Source organism: Dinoponera quadriceps, unplaced genomic scaffold (genome assembly GCF_001313825.1).
Source record: "Dinoponera quadriceps isolate SergipeBrazil2010 unplaced genomic scaffold, ASM131382v1 scaffold1605, whole genome shotgun sequence".
NCBI classification, from domain to species: Eukaryota; Metazoa; Arthropoda; class Insecta; order Hymenoptera; family Formicidae; genus Dinoponera; species Dinoponera quadriceps.
The window spans coordinates 3,911-11,606 of NW_014555663.1; the positions used below are offsets into that span (position 1 = coordinate 3,911).

General features: G+C 42.1%; 1 pseudogene; it reads right to left on the reverse strand.

Moving 5' to 3' along the window:
- Positions 1-2,008: 2,008 nt before the first annotated feature.
- LOC106745116 lies at positions 2,009-6,370 on the reverse strand (annotated as a pseudogene).
- Positions 6,371-7,696: the final 1,326 nt, after the last annotated feature.

Consider the following 7,696-nt stretch of genomic DNA (forward strand, 5'->3'; position numbering starts at 1 on the left):
GGTGCCGTACGAGTTGAAGCCAAGAGATGTTGATCGGCGTTTGTTTGCTTGTGAACAGCTGCTTGAAAGGCAAAAACGAAAAGGATTTCTGCATCGCATTGTGACTGGAGATGAAAAATGGGTTCATAACAATAACCCCAAGCGCAGAAAATTATGGGGAGTTCCCGGCCATACTTCCACATCGACGGCCAAACCGAACATTTATGGCTCCATGGTAATGCTCTGTATTTGGTGGGATCAGCTCGGCATAGTGTATTACGAGCTATTAAAACCAACTGAAACAATCACAGGCGATCGGTATCGAACTCAATTGATGCGTTTGAGCCGAGCATTGAAAGACAAGCGGCCGCACTATGCCGAGAGACACGAGAAAGTGATTTTGCAGTATGACAATGCTTGACCCCATGTTGCAAAAGTGGTCAAGACATATTTGGAAACGTTGAAATGGGAAGTCCTACCTCACCCGCCGTACTCTCCAGACGTTGTACCTTCGGATTATCACTTGTTCCGATCAATGGCACACGGCCTGGCTGACCAACACTTCTAGTCTTATGAAAAAGTCGGAAAATGGATAGATTCGTGGATTACCTCAAAAGATGACCAGTTTTTTCGACGCGGGATTCGTGCATTGCCCAAAAGTTGGGAGAAAGTAGTGGCCAGTGATGGACAATACTTTGTGTCATAACTTTATCTCCATTTTTTACAATAAAGCCTCAAATTAAAAAAAAACGGCGAGAGCAAAGTTGTAAACCTAATATATTCCATGACCGTTTTTACAGAGCCGCCTTTGTCCATTATAACGTCGGCTATTGGTTTGAAATTACGAGCTTGATTCAACATAGCCACACTGAAGTATTCATACGGTGACATGATTGTTATAGCCGTTGAGTTTTTCGACGAAGACGCCGACGACAACGAAAACGTCTTTTTGAATTTTATCGCGTAGCATTACATTTCGTCGATGGCCGACATTGGCACTGCGCGAGACTGGACGACGTCGTCGCGGCGTTCCGAATCGGTGTCATTGTCGAATAAGATCTTTACGACGTCCAACGCGATCGCGTTTTGTTGCGAATTGATTATCGCGCAAGAATCATCAAATGGACTTCTCTACGAACGTTTTACGCCGGTGAGCATTCGAACGACATTCGCGTCATTGATTACAGCGATATCGTTGTCGTTTGCAGATTTTGCATTTGCAACGTGCGAAACGTCCTCCTCCATTCTGTCCCACGCTGTTGTTTAAAATACCGTTATCTAAGATATGCAGGCGAAAGGATCCCCTGATACCAACGTCCACGGCCACACTCGTAGTTATTTGTACCACGTATAGATTCTAAGAACGTTCGAAATTAGCTGGAAGAATAATTTTATTGGATTTGTATGTGCTTAAGGAGGGAAGTACAAGTAAATTGTTAAAAACGAGCAGTTTTTGCGATTTTTTTTTTTGAGAGAATGAAATAAACAATCTTCGTGAAACTTGGCATATATTTAAAACTATCATCGAAGATGTCACACAAATTTTTTTGTAAAAAAATATTCCAAAATGGCGGACTTATAAGACACGAATGACAGCGCCTCGAAGACGGAGTGTCCAATTGGCGGGCACGATGGAGCTCGTAATTTTTATCTGAAATCAAAAATCCAAACGATTTGTTAATTTTATAAGTTTATCTTCTATGTGAACCTCAAAAACCCGGAAGAAATCGCGAAATAAAATTTTTATACAGTTTTAAACGAAAAATTGTGAATTTATGTAAACAATTTTTGTTTTCAACCTGCTGTAAAAAATAGTAAAAATGACTTTTTTAACCAACAAGTAGGTTCACTTAGAAGAGAATGTAATACTGAAGAAAATGCACTTTGTCTAGGTTCAATAGATTATACACTTTTTTTTTATCGTGCCCGCCAATTTGAAAAAAGCGCAAAAATGAAAACTCGAGAAAAAGCAGTTTAAAGTTTTCGATGTGAATACTATGAGTTATTGGCTACTTACAGCAATTATCGACTAATCGGCTATTCCTGCACCATACATAAGTCCTTCCTCTTCTTCGTACAACTCGTTCGCATGCATTTTTTCCATTCTGCGTGCTGTTCTAGCCTCCTTGCTGTTGAGTGAGTGCCGTTTATCTTGCCTTGCGATTCGACGGTTATCAACATTGTCCGCGAACATTTTGCATTGCTGGCCAATCTTCCAACCCAGCAATTGCATAATCATTAATACGGATGAATAGCCTTAATTAAACATTCCAGCAGCGTTGTAGGCCGACAATTCCACGATTTTCTTCCCCGAGTTAAGATGTTTCGGATTCTAGCGCCACACAGTCGCATTGAACGACTCGTTTAAATTTTGTATGTCCGCCTAAACAACGCGTTAAAAGATGTTCAGTGGAAAGTTTTTCGTAGATTGGCCGGATGTGCTTTTCAATCTTGTTGTCAATAACTCGAGCTTCATGCTGATACGTTGACAATTCATTTCTTGCTTGACGCCATTTGCACTAACTGTCGGCGCCTGGTGGACAATTATCGTGCCTTGGAAATTCGTCGCTTGAACAGTAATGATCCAAAGTTGCAAAAATAGCTTTTCTCATGTCTGTCACTGAATTAATATTTCGTTGTATAGCCAAGCCGAGCTTCTCTTTCTTTTTTATATTTCGGAGCTGCAAACCCATTCTTTTTTCAACATGTTCCGCGCATTTGTTTTTTGTAACTGGGCAATCGTCGCCATACGGATTTATTTTCTGAATACCCGCAAACGTTTTCGAGTCTCCATCGCCAATGTAATTGACGTATTTTACGCCGTGCTTTTCTTCAGATCGTACAAACATTTCAGTAATTGAATCAACTTCCATCTTTCCGGTCGAACCTTTGTGATTAGATGAACAATGATCTTCATGATTTTCATAACACTCCAAGAATTTGTCGTCGTCATATTTCTGTTTATTTATAGCACACGCGTGACAGTATCCACTTTTTACGTTGAGATCAATTACTTTACCAGTATAGAATCAAATGAGCGTTGTCAGTCCGAAAAGTAAAGTAAAACCTCGTTTCTTCCACGAGCCATCGCCGGACACTTTTAAATGAGTTTCGTTTCTTTTTTTTTCTTCATTCTTCTTCCGCTCTTCTTCGACAGCTTTCTTCGTTATTTCTTGAAACATCGTTGCCGATGCCGTGTGCAAATGTTCCACTATATTATTGTACGCTGATGCTGCAAGTCCTTGGCACATATCCATAAGTCCACAAAATATGTTGAGGCCTTCGTGTCCAATGCCAAGAAGCCTCATAACGAACACAATTTGTCTGTTTACTTTGTACGAATTTTTTATAAACGGACCCGATTGTATTTCTCTATGACCGCACGCACAAGTCACTACAATGTTAAAGCCTAAGCCTCGGTGTCCACTCTCTTCAAAAGTCATTTTTTGTTTGCAGGATTTGCAACATAATATATCGGAAAGCGCACCAAAAACCGTTAAGAATTCGATTATTCGATAAAAGTGCAGCGGGCTAAGAATGACATCTTCGATACTCCTATCCGCCAATTTCCTATTGCTAGCACTCGTATCCGAATCTTGGTCATTTTCTGTATCAAATAAATACTGATTTCGGTGAAATGTTCGTTTCGGCCGCGCAATTCGTTCTGATTCAGATTTTGTGCGTTTCGAGTAACTCGCCATGATGCTTACGACATTCACGCGCCGAAAATCGCAGCAGAACTGACCGTTGTCGTTTGCAGCTGTAAAAAGTACAGAATCACGTGATATACACGTGATACACACATTTACACTTCTGTACATGAACTACGAACTCCGAAATGTGACACGCACCGAGGAATTTCCGAACAAAGGGCCGAGAGGTGGGGCGAGAAACCGCCGCTGGCCGGCCGCCGTCTACCTGCTCGACGCTTGCTCAACGCTTGCTTAGTTTCGGCTTTATATCTTTAGAACTAACTCGAATTGGCTTCTATAACTTTCTGGGGATATTCTTGGATAGTTTATTTATCGATTTAAGCAAACTTGAAAAAAAAAATTTTTTTTCGATTTTACATGTACTTCCCCCCTTAAAGCCGCGTAATGCAAATCTTTTATTCATTCCTACTCTTCCATTAGAGTTCAACTCTACTATAAAAATAGCATTTTTCTAAAAGTTGCAAATAACGTTGAAAATTGTAATTGTTCAGTATGCGAATAACAGCGTCGCCGTCTTGAAAACTCGATACGTTAGCCATTTGAACGAGGCGATACAAATTCGGTGGATTGTACGGTACCCAATGTTTGACCAGATAGCGTTTCTCCACGGATATGGCACCGCCACCACCGTCGGATGATGCCCATTTTCCACTCCGCCAACGGTGTCGTTTTTCTCCTATTCCGCCACAACTTTTAAGAAAATTTAGATTAGAGGTAAGATCTTTCGTCGGATCCCCGCTGGACGACACAGTCATTTCGTTGACGATCAACATCATAGGAAGCGCTTGAATGCGCTGTCCGCAATGAGTACGTTGCGCTGGGTTCAACGCGTCGAGGACAATTCGATCGGTCAACAAAGGCATGTATGTTCTGCACGAACGTCCGAAGGAGCGCATAATCGTCTCTCACGAATCGCTGTACTGACGATGTTCCGATAACACTATACAGTCAGTCGAGTACATGCGCACGCCAGAGTTTTGATCATGGCCGCGTCTCCAATATTACATACGGAACTTTTTGTTTATTGGTGAACTCGTTGATGCTTCCACCACCGCTCATTAATTTGGTCAATGGAACGGTGTACACGGACGACGAGCATATTCTTGAAATCGCGTGCAAAATAGCGGTTATTTTATCGAACAACAACCGACGACTCACTTGCAACAACATCGCCAAAAACGGCTGATTTTGCACATTATTGCGAATCGTGATGATATGAAACAACATCGATTGAAACTTTTTGATCTCTTTTTTCTTTTTATCATCATCGTCGTCGAGTCTTTTCTTCTTTAAAACCCCATAAATTTTTTACATAGTCAACATCAAAATACCAACATTGTGATAGAGTCTGTATCCGTCGCGATTTTTTTGATACGAGATTTTAGTCGACGTCTTTTGTCTGTTTCCTGCGACCTGCGTCGATGTTTCGATCGTTTTTTTAATCGTTTGTTTTATTTATCGATGTTTTTTTCGGTGCCGTTTCTCACCAACGGTGAACGTTAATCTCGAGGCGAGATATATATCATCGTAATAGTCGCTCTCATAATCAGCGGCTGCCTCCAACTGAGACACCGATCTCGAGTGTGACGACATTTCTTTCTCAACAGTCGCACGACTGCTCGATTGTTTTCGTTGTTTTCGATTGGAAGGGGAATTGCCTTCCGTTACCGTTGGTTTCCACTTTTTAGCCATTTTCCTCGCGATTGCAGGCTGCTTCTTCGCCACCGCTTGGTTGGACGGCAGCGGTTCTATTCCAGACAATATCGCCAGCGGAGAACTACCGCCGGTAGCGACCATTTCTACCGCCGTTTGCGATTCCGTCTCCATCGTGCTATCTTCCACAAGTGTGCCGATTTGATCATTGCTGCCGCTGCTTCCGTCATAACTATCACCGCCATTTCCGTCATCGTTGCTTCGATATTCAATTGCGATCAAACTGGCGACCTCATTATCGGCGTCACTTATCCACTTTGAGTCTTTTCTGGCGTTGTTATTGCAATCCGAATCCTTTGAATTTAATATGATCTTGGCTGATTTCTCAAGAGCTGTGAGCATAGTCACATTGGTGCTTAAATCATCTATACTGTTGACGATATTTTTTCGCTGAAGTATCGAACGAATCACACGACCGTCGCTTCTTAATCGAAATCTCATTGTGTCGGATTTTATTCCAACAGAAAAGTGTTTACGTAACGATTGGTTTGCGTTTGGGTCGAATGGTCCAATGCTTTGCGAATTCGGTGCACGCACTCACCTTGCAAGTAACGGTAACCGCCGTACAATCTGCGCATCGCGTGAAAGCTTAGTCCGGGTGGCTTGTCAACACCGAGTTCGCTTTTCCAAATTCTGTGCAACGATGTGTCGAGTGCGCGTCGAGTTCGACTGATAAACTAGTCGAGCGGTAGAATGAGAACTCTGTCTTTGTACAATGGCATAATAGAGCTTTTGATAAAAATCGAAGCTTTTGACACAATCAGAGCTATTGATAAAATTGGAGCTTTTGATAAAATCGGAAATTTTGATCGTCGAAACCACTCGGTTCTTCTTGAGGGAATTTACAATCGGCGTCCAAATTTCCAGAATCTCTATGCGTCTTACAATGCCCGTCTTCCGAATGTTAATGGCACAAACACCGTATGTTTGTACAATTGCTTCAATTGATTGATATTCAACGACATTACGTCCGACAAACGTTTACCCGTGAGAGAAAGCATGTAAAATACAAAACAAAATATTACGTTATTTTTCGTCACCTGTGTTTTTCCGTCGATCGTTTCCATCAGCGCAATATCGCGTCGTATTCCATCTCGGTAACAGTCAATCGAATGTTACCATGCACAGAACGTCTCCATTTTGTATCGTCGCCGCCGTCGATATTGCCGTCGACATCGTTGTTATATTCCTACTTGTCGAGTTCGCGACGTAACAACTTGCGAGTCGCCCGAGGATTCAACGTAAATATTGTACCCGCTGTAAAATACTTCGCCAAATATCGACGATATAACCGTTCGAGTAGTTTTCTCGTTTCAAAAACTGTCTTTCAAAACTGTTATTAGATTTTCCAAAAATCATTCGTTCGCGTCAATCAACAATCTCTTGCATCCAACGACGTAGGATCCGTCGCCGCTTATCACTCGAGCTAATGTCTTTAATTTCGTTTTCTAGTTACGATCTACCTTTGAACATTTCCGTCGATTCGAAGACAACATCGTATCTTTCGCAAATAACTATCTGCTCTTCGTCACCGCTTTCGTCACCGCTTTTAGGCATTGAGATTGTTTTTGCCGTAGAGACGGCGCGAAATATGTCAAAATCGCGCCTCTTGAGAAATTGTAAAACAAACGGACCTAAGTGTTCGAATTCAAACAGGCAAAAATTAATAGTTCTCTCACCGCGATATACAACACCGCTGCAGGTATCTTCGTATTTCGTCGCAACTGGAAGACCCGTAAAGTACAGTCGCCGGTCATCAGTGACGCTGCTACTGTTGTTATTATCGATCATTGAAAATGATTTGTTGTTCATCAACTACGTTGTAAATGTACCTTTGTCATTCGCGTCGAGTCTGAAAAATTGAATCGTTAAAAGAATTGCAAAAGTTCGCACGTTCAAACATAGCAACGATCCGTCCCACGACACGAAGAGATCTACTGTATGTCGCAATTTAATCTTCTCGTACGAATTCCCCGATATCTTGCTAGAGAACAATAGTACTCCGTCGATGCGCAAAAAGTCGTCTTTGATTTGCAAAATGTAAATAACGTCCGTGATACTTTCGCCAAAAAAGGTTACCTACGGTCGTGAAATCGTCAGTCGTTCCAAAGTCGAGCCGTCATCTCAGGTCATCCACACACCTTGCCACTACTCGCTCACCTCGCGCAGTATTCGAGAGGAAACAATCGGTCGTAATGGCACGAACGTTCCGCGAGACCACGAAGTAATATTGTTAATTTGCCCGTCCAGCGTTGAAAGTAACGCGCTTTGAACAGATTCGCTGGATTGCG